Here is a 20,599-nt window from a genome sequence, read left to right as displayed (position 1 = left end):
GTAGAAGTTTGTTTCTCTCTCATAAAAAGAGTCAGAATGTAGGCAGTCCAGAACTTTCATGGCAGGTGGATCATCATCAAGGGCCAAATTATTTTTATTTTTTGTTTTACAACATTTTTACAGTGCCTTAGGGTCTAACATGGGTGCCTGAGCCTCAGTCATTATTTCAGCATTCCAGCCAGCAGAAAAAAGAAAAAAAAATGGGAGAAGGGAGAAGAATGTCCCCTCCCTTTAAAGACACCTAAGAAACTCCTTGGAAGTCTCATCTGATAATTCTGCTTATGTCTCTTGGCTAGAACTTAGTCACATTGCCCACACTGGACACAAGGAAGACTGAGAACTATACTTTTTATACTGGATGGCCATCTAGCCAGCTAAAACTCAAGAGGTCTCTAAGAAAATAATAAGGAATATATAGTAAGGTAGGAGGCGGGTAGCAGTCTTTTCCACAGCTGTGCATGAAAGCCATGTCTGTAGCCTTTAAAAACTACAGATAGCTGGTGTTTCGATTACCTATTGCTGTGTAACGACCACTCCAAAATGTAGTGTTAAAAATAACAATATTTTCTTATTTCATAATTCTGTGCTTGGCTAGGCTCAGTTGGACAGTTTTCCTAATCTACATGGTGTCTGCTGAGATCATGCACGAGGCGGATTTCAGAGGAGAGCTTGGCCAACACTGGAATATAAAAGACAGCTTTGCCCATGTGTCTGGGGTCTTGGTAGGGAAGACTGGGATGTCCAGAAGGCTTCAATATCTCCTTCTTTCTCCTTCAGGAGAGCCAGGTCTCTCTACATGGTGGTGAAAAAGGCTCTAAGAAAGTAGGTATAAGATGCCAAGTGTCTGAAAGCCTAGTACTTGTATTGCATTCTATTGGTCAAAGCAAGTCACAAGGTTATCCCAGATACAAGAGCAGGAGAAAGAGACTCCGCCTTTGTATCGTAGGTGAGGCAAGTGCACAGAATGAGAGGATGAATTGCTGGCGGCCATCTTTGGACTCAGATCACTACTTCACTTAGAGATTCTCTGTAGGCTAGGAGTTTGCTGAAGTTGTCTGTTCTTAGAATGAAAGGAAGAGAGGAAACTCATAGGTGGTTGGGTTTATGCACAAGAGTAAGAATCACTGGCTTGCTCTGGTATCACTGCCAGAACCCCAGCAGACAAGATCTTGGAAGCAGAACAAAGAAGTACACATAATTTCTACATAGAGAAGCTCCTAAAGCAACGAAATTACTCTCAGACAGTGTTGTCAGCAGTTTAAACTGGTATAACTGTCAGCAGTTTAAACTGGTATAACCTTTCTAGGTAATAGTCTTTAAAATGTGTGTCCCATTGACTCAGTAATCCCAATTTTTTTTTTTTTTTTTTTTTTTTTTTTTTTTTTTTTTTTTTTTTTTTGCGGTACGCGGGCCTCTCACTGTTGCGGCCTCTCCCGCTGCGGAGCACAGGCTCCGGACGCGGAGGCTCAGCGGCCACGGCTCACGGGCCCAGCCGCTCCGCGGCATGCGGGATCCTCCCGGACCGGGGCACGAACCCGTGTCCCCTGCATCAGCAGGCGGACTCTCAACCACTGCGCCACCAGGGAAGCCCAGTAATCCCAATTTTAAAGACTCTATCTTAAGCACATATTTTAACAAGTGTGAACAAAAATGTGTGATGCAGTGTTATGTATATGGATGCAAAACTGGAAATAATTGAATATTTATTAGAAATGGGAGATTTATTTAGAGGGTTAATAGAATACACTGCAGTTTTAAAAAATAATAAAGTGTGAAAGGTCTTCACCATATCTGAAGTAAAAGCAGCCTAAAAAGGAGACTATAAAATTGTATGTGTATAAATTGTAAATAATTTCATTTTTTTTTGCAAAATTATGCATAAGAAAATGTCTGGAGAGATATATATTAACTGTGGTCATATTATGGTTTCTATTACTTTTTCTCAGTTGTATTTTCTAAACAAAATCTTTTTACAATAAACAAGCATTATTAATGTACTAAAAAAATATTATATACAATATTAAATACTAAAGCAGTTGCATAGTATCCACTTGGCTTGGTTTATGTTTTCCAAACATAACCATGTGAGTAACTTTATGTGAGTTCTTGCTGTTCTTCCCAAGGAACAGAGAATTATATTCAAACATTCCCTTTCTGGACATAATTTTAATTTGTGAGCCCTGCCATCTGTGTGAGACTTGTTGCATCACTCCTTACTAGAGGTTATTGTTCAGGCTTTCACACTTTGGAATAATTACAACAGAATAACCTTGAAGTTATCACCTCTAATGGCAAAAGAAAGCAAAGTCCTGGGAACCTGAATATCTTCTAAACCAGCACAGAAAGCCAGAGAATCAAAAGGAATGAGAATCAGGGTGTAAAGATTTATTATGCTAAAACATCATTTCAAAAGGTCAAAATTCCACATTATTTCATTAAGTTTGAAGTAACTCATGAAGGCCTTCCCACTCATCACGTGTCCAGTTTAGGGAGGTTGTTAAATGAAATAGGAGGCATGTCCCCTGGAGAAACAGAGAGAGAGAGAGAGAGAGGGAGAGAAAGAGAGAACACAGACACAGAAGAAAGCCACCAGGAGCCCTTACAAAGCAACCCACCCACAAGGGTCCCAAGCAGGCAGAGTTTACAGAGAGCTCTTTTTTTTTTTTTTTTTTTTGCGGTACGCGGGCCTCTCACTGCTGTGGCCTCTCCCGTTGCGGAGCACAGGCTCCGGACGCACAGGCTCTGCAGCCATGGCTCACGGGCCCAGCCGCTTCGCGGCATGTGGGATCCTCCCGGACCGGGGCACGAACCCGTGTCCCCTGCACTGGCAGGCGGATTCTCAACCACTGCGCCACCAGGGAAGCCCGAAGCCTGAGGGCTCATTTTTAATCTTCAAGACTCAATCCAAATTCTGATCTTCTTAAAATTCTCTCTAACCACTGCAAATCTAACTATCATCATTGATATACTCCTGTCTTCTTAATGTAAGGGCTGGCTATCTATTTGCTACCATCTAAATATTACTTTGAATTTGAATTGGTATCTTCAATATTCTACTTTGGGTTGTTACTATTTTTTTCAGTTTTATTATAAAATCATTTCATATTAAAATTTACATAAGTAACATTCAAATATATTTTCCTCAAAATGCAAAATAATAAAGATTAACATTGTTGAGCACTTACTCTATGTCAGGCATTTAAAAAAATTTACATGTACTTCTTCAATTCTTGAAACAACTCTGTGAGGTAGCTTATGTTATTATCTGCATCTTGCTTAAGGAAAGCAGGGTACACAGAGGTGACGTAATTTGCTCAGAATGTCTCCAGAGCTAGAACTCTTAACCTCTATATTATACTATTTCTCATTAATATAACATGGAATAAAAATGGGAATGGTACCTGCACAATTATGTGAGACAGCCCTGCCTCTGTTACTCTCTCTGGTCATTTGTCTTTCCAGAGCTTTATGTATTCATTTGCTTGTTCATTTACAGGTATGAGTACCAGGTATCAGTCTCACTCCATAAACTATGCATATACCATATAATTTTTCTATAACTGAACTTAATTGGTCTAATTTTTCTTACAGCACAAACATATGCTTTTTAAATTCCACATCTCCTTGACACTTTTTCCTGGATTGTCTGTAGGTTCTTCAGGGGATACCAGGTACTACATTATGGGGAACCATCAGGGGTCTCCATCCTGAGACACCCATAGTTCCACCTGATCCTTATTCAGAAGGATCACTGTTAGTGGCAGAGAGGCCTCTCCAGATCTGTGTCTTTCTTAGCTATTCCTGCATCCCTCAAAAGCAGAATTAAAATTATCCCACTGTTCCCAAACACCCCTTGGGCTGCAGTAGGAAACCAGGTGGGGCTGCAGAAGGCCCTTCACCGCCCAAGCACTCCTACTCAAGTGCTCTTGCCTCCTCTTGCAGCAGGGAGAGTTCTGGGGCCTTGTCTTAGAACCCTTACCTAGGAAGGTCCATGGAGAACAGCCCAGGGTCACTGGCACTGGATTCCTCAAATGTTGCTAAGAGCTTCTATTATTTCTCTTCTCCTCTCCTCTTCCTCTCTGACGTGGTGAGAGGCTCTGTCTCAACAGATATGTAACTCGTTTTACCTTATTTCTTTGATGCTTTTATTCTCCCACTTCAGGGAAAAAATTGCTCTGATTGTGTTTTACCAAATCCCCGAAACTCAAAAGCCAAGATTTAGAAAACAGTTATAAGGTTTCACCATTATATGTGAGGATTGTGATCGGATTCTTTTATGTAATCTTTATCAAGCTGTGGTGGCATCTTTTTACTATCTATTGAGACTTCTACTATTATCAAGAATGGGAGTTGAATTGTATCAAATGCTTTCTAAGCATCTATTGAGATAACCATATATTTTTCCTTATATACGTTCTAAAGCAGTAAATCACATTAATAGATAAGCATATATTCAGTCTTCTGCATTTCTGAGAAAAGATCTCCTTTGTCCTGAATTATCAGCCTTTTCATATGCTGGTGGCTCATTGAGTCACTGAGATTTTGAAAACCCGTGACTGAGTTTGAGCATTTTGTAGGTGCCTGACTCTGATCAAGTCACTTAATTTTCATTAACTTTAGTTCTCTCAAGTGCAATATGAGTACTTCCATCCTAGTCACAAAGTAGGTGTTAGAATTAGGTAAAATTGTAAAATTCTTATACAGTAAAAAAAAAAAAAAGAAAGAAAAAAAAAAGGTTGTACAGATATCATTTATTACTTCAGGTATTCAAGAGAACTGAGTGATTATACTTGTATCCCCCAGGTGGTAAGCATAAGCTACCTAGCATGCCATGAATGAGGATGAACTAGTGCATTGAACTTTGTGCAACTCTCCTTTTTTCTAGTGACATTGGCTCCATCCACCAAATGGGTTAGGAGCCCAAGGCACACAGGATGATAAGTTAATTTTCCCTAAGGCTGCATCAGTGTTAGAAATGCTGTCATGGCTTTGTCTGAGGGTCCAGGGATACCGGCCAATAGTTCTTGGTTAGTAGCTGGAGCTACTTCTTCAAGAAAAAAGACTGTATTTTGATGGTAGAAAGAAAATGGCCCGTGGGATGATATTTTGAATGTTGACCACTAGATGGCATTATGAGCCTATCAGAATTGTTTTAATGAGGCATTTATTCACCAGTTAAATACTAATTAGTTAAAGAAAGATATTAGTAAATGGAAGTTAGTGATAATAACAGCACTATATTTGAGAAAGCTGTTTGTCCTCCTTGTCTGAATATCAGCTAAAGGTAGTAATAATATCTAGAGACAATGTTATTTAGCCCTCATTTCAAAACAATCACCTCCATAAGGAAAATAATTACACTAAAGCAAACGGAAAGGATATACTCTTAGAAACAAAAAGTCAGTGAGAAATTCTATCAAAAAAAAAACTAAACATATTTTTGTTCTCAACTGAATTGCCTAAACACTTTGTGAGATAAATGAATTCCAAAAGAGTTTAGATAACTTGGCTTAAAAAGGAATCGGGTAGGATGACAATGAGGAAATAATTTTAGGTTTAACTCAGAGAGGGCTGCTGCTTCTGTCATCTCTTTGGGGTTGCTTTTGGCAACGGAACACTTAGATGGATGGAATTTAGGTAGTAATAGGAACAAATATTCGAATGATTATTAATTCTTATTTTAATTCATATTAAATATCATGACAGGAAGTAACTGAACTTAAAGCTAGGACTTCTTTGTTGTGGACACTGATAGTAGCATTTACTCACGCTAAACAAACACTGGCTTTTCTGGTTTATTCTTCTGCTTTCCTATCATCTCATTTATCCCCTCCATGCATCTCCACTTCCTCCAGTACACCTTTACAGATTTCCCCAGCTATCAGAAAGTAGAATTCCTATGGACCCTTTCACAAGCCACGATGCTGTAAAGCAGAGAAGCAATTACCTTTGGACACATCTTGCTAATGGAGGTGCAAAATAAATGGAGATAAAGCACAGATGCTCACAGACACAGTTCAAAGCTATGGCGGCTGCTTGCTGAGATCCTGAGTGTGGTTCTGGGGAAGGAGCTTGACGGGGCCATTCTCCCTATTCTGGGTGCACAGATGCCTCTACCAAGTCTCAAGGCAAAACAAATGCTGGGGACTTCCCTGGTGGCGCAGTAGTTGAGAATCCGCCTGCCAATGCAGGGAACACGTAGGTTCGATCCTTGGTCCAGGAAGATCCCACGTGCCACAGAGCAGCTAAGCCCGTGTGCCACAACTACTGAGCCCGCACGACACAACTACTGAAGGCCACGTGCCTAGAGCCCATGCTCTGCAACAAGAGAAGCGACTGCAATGAGAGCTCTGAAATTATTCTGGAATTTCAGGGTTTTTTGTTTGTTTGTTTTTGTTTTTAAAATACAGCCCACAATGAAGAGTAGCCCCCGCTTGCCACAAGTAGAGAAAGCCCACGCACAGCAAGGAAGACCCAATGCAGCCAAAAATTTTTTAAAAATTAATTTAAAAAAAAACCCCAAACAAACGCTGAATGCTATTTTTGCTTTTTACCTTTTATCGTAAAAGCGAAAATCCTCGTCAGATTTCTTTCTGTTAGATAAAATAGGTACTAATGCAGGTCTTTCATAAAAGCAGAGTGGCTTAGAGAGAACTTTTGAAAATCGGGGGATACCTGCACTCACTCTCATAGTATTTTAAAGAATGAAACACCTCTCTCCCTCTTTAATCTCTTGAGAAAGAAAGAACACTCCCAAGTTGGCAGCCCACACTGCCCAGAGTGAAACACAGTGGTCTGTGGGTGCCGGAGTCATGCGTGGAAATACTGTCCCCAATACACACATGTATAACATCAGCTGTAAGTACAGCTTGTGTCTGGTCCTCAGTCCTACTTGGAATGTTTGAGATGATTGCCTATCAGGGAATCTCTTTACAACATGAAATAGTAGACTTTTCATCAACAATTATTTCATAGTTTATATACATAGACAGGCTTGATAAGGAAGAGACAAATTTCTAATGGCCAGGGAGTTTTAGGAAAGAAGAAATACTCCCAAAGACTTACTAGTGCATAGTAATCCATTATCTAGAGCTGAGATCTGATAGAAAAGTTCATAGATGTCAAGGATTCTAAGAAAATATGTTTACACAGTTTTCTTGGGTCACATTTTTGGCTTCAAACTTTATTTCACGGTTTTCAGGAATTCTGTCTTCACAGTGAATCAGTAAATGGTCAACATTTAAGACACGCCACTCTTCTGAAATCAATCAAAGTTCAAGTGGAACATTCTTAGTCAAGTGTTGAGTCATGCTGACTAAGAGGCAATGGTGCAGGGAGGTGGGAGAGAGGATTGAGGCCCTCACAGAAGTCACTTGAATAAGAATAGCTTCATTTTAGGACTGGAGAGCTCTCTGCGTCCAGGAATCAGAGTTCCTAACCAATGGGAGAGACAGAAGCTTGAACAGCCCCCTTTATTTCAGTGGGAGAAAAATCTCTGGAATGTTATTTGTGTAACTGTGACCTCAATTCAATACAACATGTCCAAGCAGGTGAGACAGAATCCACCATACTGGAGGTCGAAGTCTCAAGGGTATACTTTTAACATTTCCATTTCAGAAATTCTTATCATGGGGTAATGTTCTCATCTACATAAGGTGAGACTATAAGGTAATGTGCTTCCTTTAACAAAAACAACAAGCATAACAGAACGTATGCAATCAGATGAATGTGTGCTCTTGTTTTTGGAGAATAGATCTGAATTTTGGAAACAGCCAAAATGTCAGTAGCTTGGAGGTAGTGCAAGGGAGAACTCTTAAAAAGCTCAATAATTGGGAAGATTGAAGCTGCAGCGTGCAATCTTTTTTTTTCAAATAGGAGCTTCTTTTGGTTTTCACGAAGGCCTTCCCTGCCTGAGGTAAGGTAGCTTGAGACAGAGAGCTGTTATTTGTGATATGGTCATGTGTGGACATTCCATGAGAAAGAATGCACACTTGGATAGTCAATTGATAGACCTTGAAAAGACTTAATACGTGATAATTGCATCGACTAATTGAGGATGTCTGTATCTAAAGAATTGAGATTTTGAGTCATGTTCTGTTATAAGGAATTCCAAGGATCCACTGAATTTATCCTATTTATTCTGGAATTTCAGTTTTCTTTGTTTGTTTGTTTTTCTTTTTATTAATACAGCCCAATAGTCTAGGTATATGTTCTGAGATTATTTCTTAATGTGAAATTTGCCTTATTCTTTGCATTTAGGATATTGGATTTGGCTTATAAGAAACATGAGAAAAGAAGATTTACAAGCAACCTATGCTAGATTTAAGATCTTCTACAGAGAATTGACTTAATGTGGTCTCCATCTTCTCCACTGACAGAATCCCATGATTTGGACTAACAGAGCAAAATGAGAGAATTGGATTAGATGTAAAAGCTTTCTAGAAAAAACTCTTGAGTCTTCTGCCCTGATGATCTATGAGTAGGAAATGTGATAATACAGCAGCCTACCCAGAGAGCTTTAAATTCCACGCTGCCCATTTTCAGAAGGAATAATGACTTCCCAACTGGAGAGTCACCATGGTCCTCACTTACAGAGGCTGGGTACTTGGCCATCGCGATCAAAATATTAGCTAAGGATACCTGAGAAATGAAGGAAAGCCTTCCTTATTGATATTTGCAAATCACAGCAAGTCTTGATGTGGCTTTGAGTTATATATCGCCTATTGTAATTAGCTATATATATGACATATAACTGTACATATGACACGTATGCACATGACAGATATGTATAGATGTATATTACCTATATGAAAGAATATTTGGAAAATTTTCTTTTCAAGGAAGTATTTCTGTAGATTTGGAGACAATTTTCTTGCTCCACAATTGTGTATTTCTCCTCTTATTCAAAATACTCTTCCGTGTAAGAAAGTGACCAAGGGGACTTCCCTGGGGGTCCAGTGGTTAAGACTCTGTGCTTTCACGGCAGGGGGGTGCGGGTTCGATCCCTAGTCAGGGAACTAAGATCCTGCATTCCGTGCAACGCGGCCAACAAAAAAAAAAAAAGAAGAAAAAAAGAAAGTGACTGAAATGCAATTGTCTTCCTCATCAAAGCATATTAGATTGTTTATATTATAAGTCTCCCTCTCTCCACCAAGTCAAACAATATTAGTCTCCCGTTTCATCCTAAAACAAAAAGCCTTCAGGAGCAGGAGTGAAGGGGCCACAGGAAAGAGGTACACTGGAAAGAATCCTGAAATGTGGGACCCATTTCCACCTTTGCCCTGGAGCAGCTGTGTGTCTTTGGGCAAATCATGTGACCTCTTAGGGCTTCAGCTTCCTGGTCTGTATAATGTAGAGTTGAACCAGAGAGTTTCTTAGGCGTGTGTGCACAGAAGAATCACCTACAGTCTTCGAAAGAGATGAGTTCCTTGAAATAGGTAATGGTGTTTTAAACCCAGAGCTTACCACAGGACGTGACACGTAGTTAAGGTTGCCAGATTTAGCAAATAAAAACCCAGGATGTTCAGTTAGATTTGGATTTCAGATAAATGATGAATACATTTTTAACATGAGTATGTCCCAAATATTTATCTGACAACCTGACACCTAAAGGAAGTCAAAGTTCGTTCATGGGATGAACTTACATCATCAAGCCTCTACTGGTGGGAATTTTAGATAAAGAATGGGAAGTGGTAGGGGATGTGTGTTTCAGTCGTTTTTCAGTCATACCACATGGGGAGTCTCTTGCTTTTATTTTTTCAAGCTTTATCAGCCTTGATTGGAGTACTTTTTCAACCTTCGACAAGAACTATTATCAATTGGAATGCTTTAGGCTGTGAGTAAAGTGTACCTCAATGAAAATAGTTCAAACGATAAGGAAATGTATGGATTTACTTAACAAGAGGTCTGGAGCTGAGATGAAGCCATCAAGGACCCAGGTGTTTCCATCTTCTTTCTTCTGGGACATCCTAGGTGAGTTGGCTTTCACCTTCAGGACATTCAGAGGGAAAAAGGAAAAACAGTATTTTTTTTTTTTTTTTTTTTTGGCCATGCCATGTGGTTTGTGGGACCTTAGTTCCCCGATCAGGGATCAAACCCATGCCCCCTGCAGTGGAAACAGGTGGAGTCCTAACTACTGGACTGCCAGGGAAGTCCCTATACATGTACCTTTTTAACTGAAGGGAAAGGAAAACATTTCCAAAGGCTTTCTATCTCTGGAATACTTCCCGTTCAAACACATTGGCCAGAATTGGGTCACATGCCCATGCACTAGCCCAAAGGGTGGCTGGAATGCCAATTTCAGATGTTTTCACTCTTCCTGGTAGGAGGCAGGTTCTGTAAGTAATGAAGAAAATGGTTGGAAATAAATATTGTGGAGGCCACTGAGTGTCATCCCTAACCATTACATCTGGGATAAGCCTCTTCTTTTTTTTAAAGCCTTTTCTTTTCAATGACTCCAACACACTGATGGATTTTTGCCTGGTGGACCCGTCTGAAGGAGCGGGGAATGCCTCACAGTTTTAGGTGTTGTTCTTTTGAAGGCCTTTATGCATTAAACCCTGACCCAAAACAAAGACACATTTATGTTGGTCCCAACATAGCCCTTTAAATGTGTTCTCCTTCAGCCAGAATGATTAGAACTTCAAATTTCACAATCACTTGCCTTTTTGCCCAGAAAAATATTTTTTAAACTTGAAGAATACTTTTTCTTTGACCCATTACTCACTTCAATTTTTCATGCCAAGCATATGGCACAATATCCCGTTGAGTATACGCACAACGATCTTCGAAGAGATGGCAGAATCCTCATTTCAGAGGGGACTTTCTTTCGGTTGGATTTCATCCAAATGTACTTTCATTCTCAAGTATGCTATTAGAAGGAAGGTAAAACAGATAATGATTTTCTTTTGATGCTCAAGATTGCCCAAGATTTTTAAAGCGCTCTGCACACTGATTTTAACCTCTCATCACTTTGATCAGGTGAAGCAGGCCAACGTGCAGTGTTTCAGTGTGGAGAATACTTAACTAGTCTCAGGACCTGCGAGAGAGGTTTGGCCCTGATTTTCACACAATGTGATATACTTTTGTTCACCATGTAAGTGGGGAATGTAACGAGGGTAAATTCTTTCACAATCCTCCTAAAGCATAGATGTTAAAGTGCATTTTCTCAAAGCTTACATAAAATTCCAAGTGGTGTACAAAATAAGTTTTAAATGCTACATATGGAGAAAACAGAAGAGAAAGAAAACTAGTATTTAATGAATAGCTTTGCTATTCAAGACATGATGCTAAATGTCTGACATCTTTACATTTATATAATCTTGAAAACAACTTTTTGAGTTATTTTACAGGCTATTGATTCATCCAAGGTTATACAATCTAATGAACATAAGAGACAGAATGAGAATTACTGCCAAAGACTATTCCTGCAAAGGAAGCGATGTGGAGTTTTTACAAACACACACTTGATAAGGTAGTTTTTTTCTTAGTCTTTGCCTGTTTATTAAAATAGAATTTCTGTTTAGGGTTGAGTTACAGAGCAAGCTTTAAATCCAAAACAGCGCTCTCATGATCATTAGCAGGAGATCCAATCAGAGATATTTTCTTCAGAAAGATTTGTACATTTTCTCCTGCCCACTGGTAAGGATAGGCATGTCCTCTGGAATTCAATGCGTTACACATTCCAAGCATAGCAAATCAATCATTAATTATTCTCAGGAAGAGTGTTCAAAGTTCTCTTCCTTCTTTGGGTGATATGATCGAACATGAAAAACAAAACAAAAAGCCTGGGTACTTAGTACTTAGGTAGTACCCGATCAAATACCTCATTTGTTACAGGTCCTTCAATTTCTACACTGTTCCATCACTTCCCGAGATAAAAAGGGGGGAAGACTATGGATTTCTGTACTGAGGGAACTTTTCTGACCTAACTAAGTAAATCTGAATTGTAGCACAAAATAGCAGTCTTAAAGTCTTGAGCTGTATGTTAGTTCTTCAAAAAGGCTTCGAGGTATGCATGAGTTTATAGTGACTGCGAAAAGTTGTTGGACTTTTTTTTTTCTTTTTTTCAGAGAGAGCAGCCACTGGGGTACATTTATGTCCTTTTGGGCCTGGCAGGCTGGGAGCAGAATACAGACAAAGGCCCTGGGGCATATGGGCCTGTTATGGCCTGGAATTCGGGCTCTCTGGGTGGTAACTGAAAGGGTATGCCAGGGTGTGTAGGGACTGGACTGATCCTCCCAGAACTGAGAGAAGGGCCCTTGGGGTGTGGAAGCAACTCAAGTGTTGGACATGGCACAGGTGCGTGAGAGGGGTCATGCGGTGGGTGTGAGATTGGGTGTGCTGGCCTGGGGTCACCCTTCGGGCAGGGTGTAGTGAAGCTTGTTGGGCCCTGGCTGTTGACTGAGAAGCTGGATGCCAAGGGCTGGGAGAACTGAAAGGCCTGTGAAGGTGTGACTGCAGCAGCCTCAGCCCTGGGAGAGACGGAAGAGTCCAAGGTGAGTCCTGTGGCGAGGCGATGAGGGGGCAGGTCTGGGGCTCCCATTCAGAAATACATGGTCAGCTGCAGCCACTCCTGGCTGTCCACCTGGATTTGTCCGGTGCCACGTCTTATCAAGAGGTTTGAAGGCACAGAAATCTGACCAGTCTGACCAGACAGCTGATGAAGCTGTCAACATCCATGTTCCCTCCCTCATCTGCGTAGCGTCCGATGATCCTGTCGTAGAGATGCTCATTCAGGCGGAACCCTGCTGCCTCAAAAGCTCCTGGGGAGTTCACCGCTGCCCATGGTCCCTGAACGGTTAACGTCAAACTGTTTGCCACATTTTGATGTTGCTCCACAAGCACTAGAATTCCTTGAAGCCCAGCTTGCTGGTCGTGTCACTACCCATCACGGTCACCGTGATGCAATAGGAGTCAATGCCAAAACCATCACTCTTCAGACCAGCAGGTCGGGTCACAACTTGGTTGAGAATGTTCGTGAATTCCGTGGCACTGACCTCCATGTCATCTCTAGCCAGCTGGGCAAAGTCTCTCCGGCACTGCCGGACCTCCTCACTCTGATTGGCCCGGATGAGTGCGTAACGGGCGCGAGGGGCGGGGCTCTGGGTGTAGTGCGCAGGCGCCTCACGGGTGGCGCTAGTAAACCGGCCGCGGTACGCGTGGCCGTGCCGCCAGCACCCGTGCCTTTGGCCCTGCTGTCCTCTGTATCACCCTCCCCACCCCGGCCACCGTCTCCCCCTGACCCCAACCAGGGTCCCCCCTTCTTCCCCCTTCCCCCTCCCTCTCCTTCAAGGACGAGTTAACCAGGACCATGGCTGTGACTCAAGATTCCGCCTCGCTCACACGCCCGCCGGTCTGCTCGCCTGTGCAGCATCCCAAGCGTTGGACTTTGGGGGAAGGCTGCTTGAGAAAACTCTAAAGAAAATTAAGCAACAAACTCCAGTTATCTCCGGAAAAAAAGAAGAAAGGAAAAATTTAAAGGTAAAAAAAATTAAGCCAGTAAAAAATTTGCTGCCTGAAGGTTCTTTTACGAGGCCTGTGGGTTTTCATCTTTCTGTATGTCAATAACTTAGACATAATAAGTGTTTAATTTGCTGCTTTATGGTAGCAAATTCGTTGATTCAACAATGATTTGTTCAATAATAACTTCTTCAACAACTTTGTGGTGAATACCAGACGTGGATATCGGGGCAGAATAGAACTGTAAACTGGGATAAAAGACGGAAGATGCCACTGCAAAAAACAGCCAGGTACCAAAATTCAAGAAAAAAGATAGGAATTAATTCTAAGGGATTTATTCTTCAGCGCGACCCATGAATGCCGGGTCATCCATATAATGTCCCACCCACTTATTATACAAACAACAGTAAGGCCCAAGGTCCTTGAAAATTCTCCTCACTTAAAAATAAATGCGTCTACATTTGTTGCACATTTAACAATGTGCAAAGAACTTGTGAGAAACGTGTTTTTGAACAGAGCTAATAATAACAAGGAGTATTAAAAAGTGTGATGTCGGTCCCTTAAAATTGTTTTAAGTCAAAGATCATCTGCTGGCATATGGGTTTCAACTTTGCTACCCTAAAGAGATGGCTTCAGATTACAGTGTTTAAAAAATTTAGTTTACTCTCTGAACTTCAATTTAATATTAACTTTCGCTTAGAGAAATGTCTTTTGAAATCTAACCTGAGCTACAGGAAAACTTCCGCTGACAATTCCTTTTGCCATGGAACCATTCTTTGCCACTCTCAGTGTTCCCCGCCTTGATCCTTCTGGTGTCTATTTCTGTTTTGTTTCAGAACTCAGAGAGGGTCAGAGTATGATCTGTTCTTCCTCTAAAACCCCAGCATCACCTAGAATTGCAGACCAGGCAGGCGTACAGCGGACCTGCCCACACATGCCATCAGTGTCAGGCTGACTCAGACTGCAGAGATCCTTCTCTGATGGGGGACAGAGATCATGAAAAGTGTGTAAAAACTAGGCTTGTACCCTGGTTCATTACAGAGTCACCTTGGCTTACACAACTAAAAGAAGAGGTTCCCTGATGGCTAATGAAACCTGGAGGAGACCTAACCTTAAAAATGCTAAACATATGGATTACAACTGAACACCATATTGTCCCAATATTCAGAAAAGTGATGAAAGATTTTCAGTTTTAATCCCAGTGTTGGTCTCCTGAAGACACATAGAGTTTCAAATAGTGCAGGCCTCATCCCTGAATTTTTTTACATGAACTTTTAGCCAAACAGCTGGTAAACAGGTTTCCTTAAATTCATTCAAATATCTCACTATCTTTTCAAAGTTTCCCTTTGAACGTTCATTTCTCTGCTAGTCTAACTTCTTATCACTAATTTCTTCAATGGGTATAAGGATCATACTCCTTGGTCCTACAATATTATGCAAATCTATAACACTCCTAAAATGAAAACCATAGTGCTAGACTTGCTGTCATAATAAAGACTTTTGAATTGTCATAAAAAGACTAATTTAGTCTCTCTCTAATTTAAAACAAGACACTAATATATTTTAAGGATTCTAGAAAAGAGGCATTTCTATTTTCACTCATTTTCCCTGACCAGTCTTCTTTGAGCTTTAAGTCTTGCATCTGTCTTCTCCATGTTTTCTTAACGAAAGTATATCCTATTAAAACGGGGAAGCAACCATCCTAGGTTAAGATTTCGATACATGTTTCTCTCTTTTCCTTGCCAATGTATTTCTCTGATTGTCCCTTATTTCCCATAGCATTTAATACCCATATAATGCAAAAAGCTCACCATGTTGCCTAATGGATTTGTACATGTACATATGGTACATATCTTGAAACAGTTTTTAATTTTATATGGCTGCAGTCAGCTGCTGGTTTCTACTGCTTCTAGAAACCTTGCCAGACCATCTGCAGACCTCTAATACTTCTGACCAGAGGGTAACTGGCAGGAATTAAATGTTATGACCGTATTCAACAAAATTTCATGATTCCAATGCCCTAACTCAGAAGCATTACTAACTGGCCTTCAGAAAGAGACAGAGGTTAGCAAGACCTCTACTTCAACTACAATAATGCTTCTCTGAGTCAGCAAATATTATTGACACTTGAGTAGCAGAACTCAGACCCTACACAAATATCAGTCATCAGCTGGTCAGAATAATAGGACTGGGTACGTGGACAATAGCAGAAAGATTTTCTAGATGCTGGGCGTACCTTCTTGGAATCAGGAGGAATTATTGTGACTGGCTTTGGGAACACAACAAATTATAGGATCACGCTAACTAATTGCAGGTTTAAGGAATCCCCACCAGCAGAAAATACTCACTAGGCCAGGGGTCCTCAACCCCCGGGCCGTGGACCAGTACTGGTGTGCGGCCTGTTAGGAGCTGGGCCGCACAGCAGGGGGCGAGAGAGCGTCTGCTGCTGCTCATGGCTCCCCATTGCTCGAATTGCCGCCTGAACCATCCCGGGTCCCCCAACCCACCCCGCGGCCGTGGAAAAACTGTCTTCCACGAGACCGGTCCCTGGCGCCAAAAAGGTTGGGGACCTCTGGGCTAGACTGAAGGAAACAAGCTAGTTTAGCTGACCTTCTGTGTAGCAGGTGACCTGAAGGTGAGGGTGTGCAGGACACCCATGAAACCTTGTAGACCAGTGTTTTTTTTTTAAATCTGGTGATTTTCTTTCTCTCTCTTTTTTTTTTAACATTTTATTTACTTACTTATTTTATGGCTGCGTGGTGTGTGAGTTGCAGCGCGTGGGCTCCTCTCTAGTTGTGGCACGCAGGCTCCAGGGCGCGTGGGCTCTGTAGTTAGCAGCAGCCGGGCTCTCTAATTGAGGCGCTAGAAATCAGTAGTTGCAGTGCACCACCTTACTTGTCCCACGACATGTGGGATCTTAGTTCCCCGACCAGGGATCGAACCCGAGTCCCCTGCATTGGAAGATGGTTTCTTGACCACTGGACCGCCAGGGAAGTCCCTGCACACTCGTGTTGATGCAGTTGATCTGAAAATGGTTGTCCCCTTCCTCCTCAAAAATCCACTCCAAAGTGATATGATTTATGTTATCATCACAGATTCATAGTTAACTTCTACAATGCTTTATTCCTGTCCTCTAACCATTAAGTTATCACGTATAATGATTACATCACTTGCTTCCTTGTATAGCACCCCCCCATAAAGGGATGTTTTGGGGGAAAGGACGCACATACACCATGCACACATGCTGTTGTGTTTGTTGTTTCAGGGGGAGTCTAAAGTTGTTGCGTTAGTCAGAAGGGAATTTCACACTTTTATTTTGCGGGTGGAGTGGTAGACAAAGTGAAATGTGGAGGTATGCATGACAGGAAGGAAAGGAAAATTGACAGCGAATGGGTTCCTCATTCTGTGAGACTGTTAGGGAACTGATGTTTGGACAGTTCAAGTTCAAATTCCAGAGATTGGTGGTTATATGTAGAGATGTAGGTATATGGAGAGACATAGTATTGGTCTAGCCTTCCTATTTTTTGAAAATCAACTTTATTGAGATATCATTTACGTACAATGTAATGCATCCATTTAAAGTGCACAACTCAGTGTGTACACATGTGGAACTACTGCCACAATCAAGGTGGAGAATATTTCTATCGTTCTCCAAAACTTCTTCTTGCTTCTTTTTTGTCCCTCCCTTCTTCTACTTTGGCCCCAATCAAAACAGCTGCTTTTTTGTCACAGTTTTTTTGAATTTTCTAGACTTTTATATGGATGGAACATACTCTTATGTCTGGCATCGTACACGCAACATAATGATGTTAACGTTTATTCATTTTGTGTGTATTTAGCAGTTTGTTTCTTTTTATTGTTGAGTAATATTCCACCATGTGTATGTATCACTTTCTGTTTATCCATAACCTGCCGATGAACATCTGGATTGGTTTCGATTTTTGATTGTTGTGCATAAAGCTGCTATGGGTGATTTCCAATTTAGGGTTATTGTGTGCAAAACTGTTATAAATACTTGTGTACAAGTCTTTGTATGGACATATGTTTTCATTTCTTTTGTGTATATACTTGGGAGTGGAATGTCTGGGTCATATGTTTCACTTCTTCAGAAATTACCAAAGAGTTTTTCTGAGTGACTGAGCCATATACCACTCCCAGAAGGGGTGTGTGAGAGTCCCAGTCGCTCAGCACCCTCACCTCCATTTGGCTTTGTCCATCATTTTAATTCTAGCCATTCTAATGGGTGCATGGTGGAATCTCACGGTAGTTTTAATTTCCATTTCCCTGGTGACTAGTGTCATTTACATCTTTTCATGAAACTTGTACACTGTCATTAGTGAAGTGTCTGTTCAATTCTTTCACTCATTTTTTAATTGGATTGTTTGTCTTTTTATTATTGCATTGTAAGGGTTCTTTAAATAGTCTGGATACAAGTCCTTTGTTGAATATATGCTTTGCAAACACTTTTTACATTCTCTTGGTTGTCTTTTCATTTTCTTGACGATGTCTTTTAAAGACCCCAATTTTTAAAAATTAATTTATTAATTAATTAATTTATTTTTGGCTGCATTAGGTCTTCATTGCTGCATGTCAGCTTTCTTTAGTTGCATCAAGTGGGGGCTACTCTTCATTGCGGTGGCTTCTCTTGTTGTGGGGCACGGGCTCTAGGCACATGGGCTTCAGTAGTTGTGGCTCGCAGGCTCTACAGTGCAGGCTCAGTAGTTGTGGCGCACAGGCTTAGTTGCTCCACGGCACATGGGATCTTCCTGGACCAGGGCTCGAACCTGTGTCGCCTGCATTGGCAGGCGGATTCTTAACTACTGCACCACCAGGGAAGCCCTAAAGACCCAAATTTTAATTTTGATTAAGTCTAACTTATTGGCATTTTCTTTTATAGCTTATGGTTTTTCTCTCCTATTTAAGAAATCTTCACAAAACCCAAGGTCACTAAAATTTCTCCATTGTTTTCTTCTAGAAATTTTATAGTACTAGGCTTCACATTTAGGTCTATGATCATTTTGAGTTAATTTTTGTGTATAGTTTGAGTTGACACTTTTTTTTTGCATATGGATATCCAATCATTCCAGCACCATTAGACATATATGTGTGAATCTTTTTCTGGACTCTGTTCTGTTTCATTGTTCCTTATGTCTATCTTTCTGTCAATACTGCACTCTCTCGATTTTTGTAGATAGCATAAGTTCTTCTTACACTATCAGGGTCCATCTTGTTCTTCTTTTTCAAAATTGTTTTGGCTATTCTAGAGCTGTCACATTTCCAAATAAAATTTAGAATGAGCTTGTCAATTTCAGTGAGAATACTGCCTGGAATTTTGACTGGGGTTACTTTGAATCCATCAGTCAATTTGAGTAGAATTGAAATCTTAACAATTGAATGTTTCAATGAACCTATGAATTTTAAGGTACTATGAATCGGAACCTTCCAATAAACCTATGAACGTGGATTATTTCTCCATGTATGTGATTCTTCCTTAATTTCTTTGAGCAATGTTCTATAATTTTCAGTGACGAGTTCTCACATATCTTTTGTTAAATATATTCCTAAGTATTGTTTGTTTTTAGGTACTCTTGCAAATAGAATCTTTATTATTTAATTTTCTAATTGTTTACTGCTAGTGTACAGAATACAATTAATTTTTGGATGCTTAACTTTGTATTCTCCCACCTTGCTAAATTTACATATTAATTCTAGTAGCTGTCATGTAGATTTCCTTGAGGTTTTCAGCACAAATACTCATGCCATCTGTAAATAGAGTCCAATTTTCTTCTTCCTTTCTGCCTTTATTTGCTTTTGATATTTATTTTGGTTTCTTTTTTTTTTTTCTTACTCCCATTTTATTGTTATGCACTCAATTTTTGCCCTCATTGCTCCCTGGGGATAACCCACTGCAATGTTAAAATCCCTGATCTGGGGAAATTTAGCGGAGATCTCAAACTAAGGCAGGAATAGGGCCAGGAAAATTGCTGATGGATTAAAGAAGAAACAAAAAACAGACACTGTGAGGAAGTATAGTTAGCTAGAGGCACGCCTGCAGTTTTAGCCTTGCTCTGCGGCTGCTCTTGCTGGTGCAGTTGGTCACATTGAGGTCCTTTGAGCTGGTTGGAAAGAAGGAGAAAATGTGTGAGAGCTGTGAGTGGATGGGTCTTAGCTGTGGCTGGAAAACTCTGTGGACGTTAGAACTCCTAGGATTTTCAAGTGAGGAGGCCAGTGTCAATCATAGGCCAACATGCCAATCCCACCCAAGCTGGAGAAGCAGTCTCAGCCTCTCTGCCTCAGTTTCTGGACCCTTCCCAGAGACCTTTCCTTCTTCCCTTAGCAAAAGCTCTCAGGAAAGATCTGAGCCCCTTTCTGTGATTAAATTCTGCCCCATCCCCACACCTCACCCACTGTTATGTTTTAACAAGGTGTATCCGAAGATGTTTTAAGTCCCGAACAATGACAGCACAAACACAACAGCAAAACATATAGAGGAAGACAATAGCATTTATTGAACATCTATGAACCCTATGATGCCCCATGGTTATTATTTAATCATAATAAGATCTAAAATAGGATTTGTGTCCTCATTGTAGATTAAAGGACTGGGCTTTAAGAGGTTCAGCCTTTGGTTCAAGGTCATATAAAAATTGGAGAATAAATTTGAACCTCAATCTGAGTTTAAGTGTAAAGTATGAGTGCCTTTTCCACTGCACTCATCTGACCCTTCCATATTGCTGAACATTTTGTGTAATATATTTGCTGACTTATCACTGACGCTATTATACTAGATTGTACATTTCTTGTCTGCAGGAGTGTACTCACCATTATACACCCAACCTCCAGCACAGGGCATGGCAAATAGTAGTTACACAGTGCCAGCTCGTTGAATTGATTTAAATACCAAGAGAACAATGTGTCTATTTGCTTTATTTATTCATTCATTAAAAAATACTTTTTTGTGGTTCGACAAATAGATCTAGAGTGGAAGTCACATAAGCAAATTAGCAATGAATTCTACACAGTGTTATAAGCAATGATACAGGGACGATAAAATATTGAGGAAACACAGAAAAGAGATACCCAGAATGGCCTTGGGATGTCAGCAAATGCTCCCTGAAGGAGGAGGGATATTTTGACG

The 20,599-nt window shown here is 40.6% G+C and overlaps 1 protein-coding gene and 1 pseudogene across 7 annotated transcripts in view; one reads left to right on the top strand and one right to left on the bottom strand.

Moving 5' to 3' along the window:
- Positions 1–20,599, top strand: part of FUT10 (fucosyltransferase 10) — a 434,768-nt gene that overhangs the window by 231,173 nt on the left and 182,996 nt on the right. For 5 of the 7 annotated variants that reach the window (XR_010838423.1, XR_010838422.1, XR_010838417.1 and 2 more), the window contains one exon: positions 8,260–10,417. The exons of the other annotated variants lie outside the window; for them this stretch is intronic. The gene's annotated coding sequence lies outside the window, so the exon portion shown is untranslated. Of the gene's footprint in view, positions 1–8,259; positions 10,418–20,599 lie in introns of those variants that run through there. 7 annotated transcript variants of the gene reach the window in all.
- LOC131747422 (calpain small subunit 1 pseudogene) lies at positions 12,545–15,949 on the bottom strand (annotated as a pseudogene).

This window comes from Kogia breviceps, chromosome 20, assembly GCF_026419965.1.
Source record: "Kogia breviceps isolate mKogBre1 chromosome 20, mKogBre1 haplotype 1, whole genome shotgun sequence".
In the NCBI taxonomy this organism is placed as follows: domain Eukaryota; kingdom Metazoa; phylum Chordata; class Mammalia; order Artiodactyla; family Physeteridae; genus Kogia; species Kogia breviceps.
This window is presented reverse-complemented; position numbering and strand designations above follow the sequence as displayed.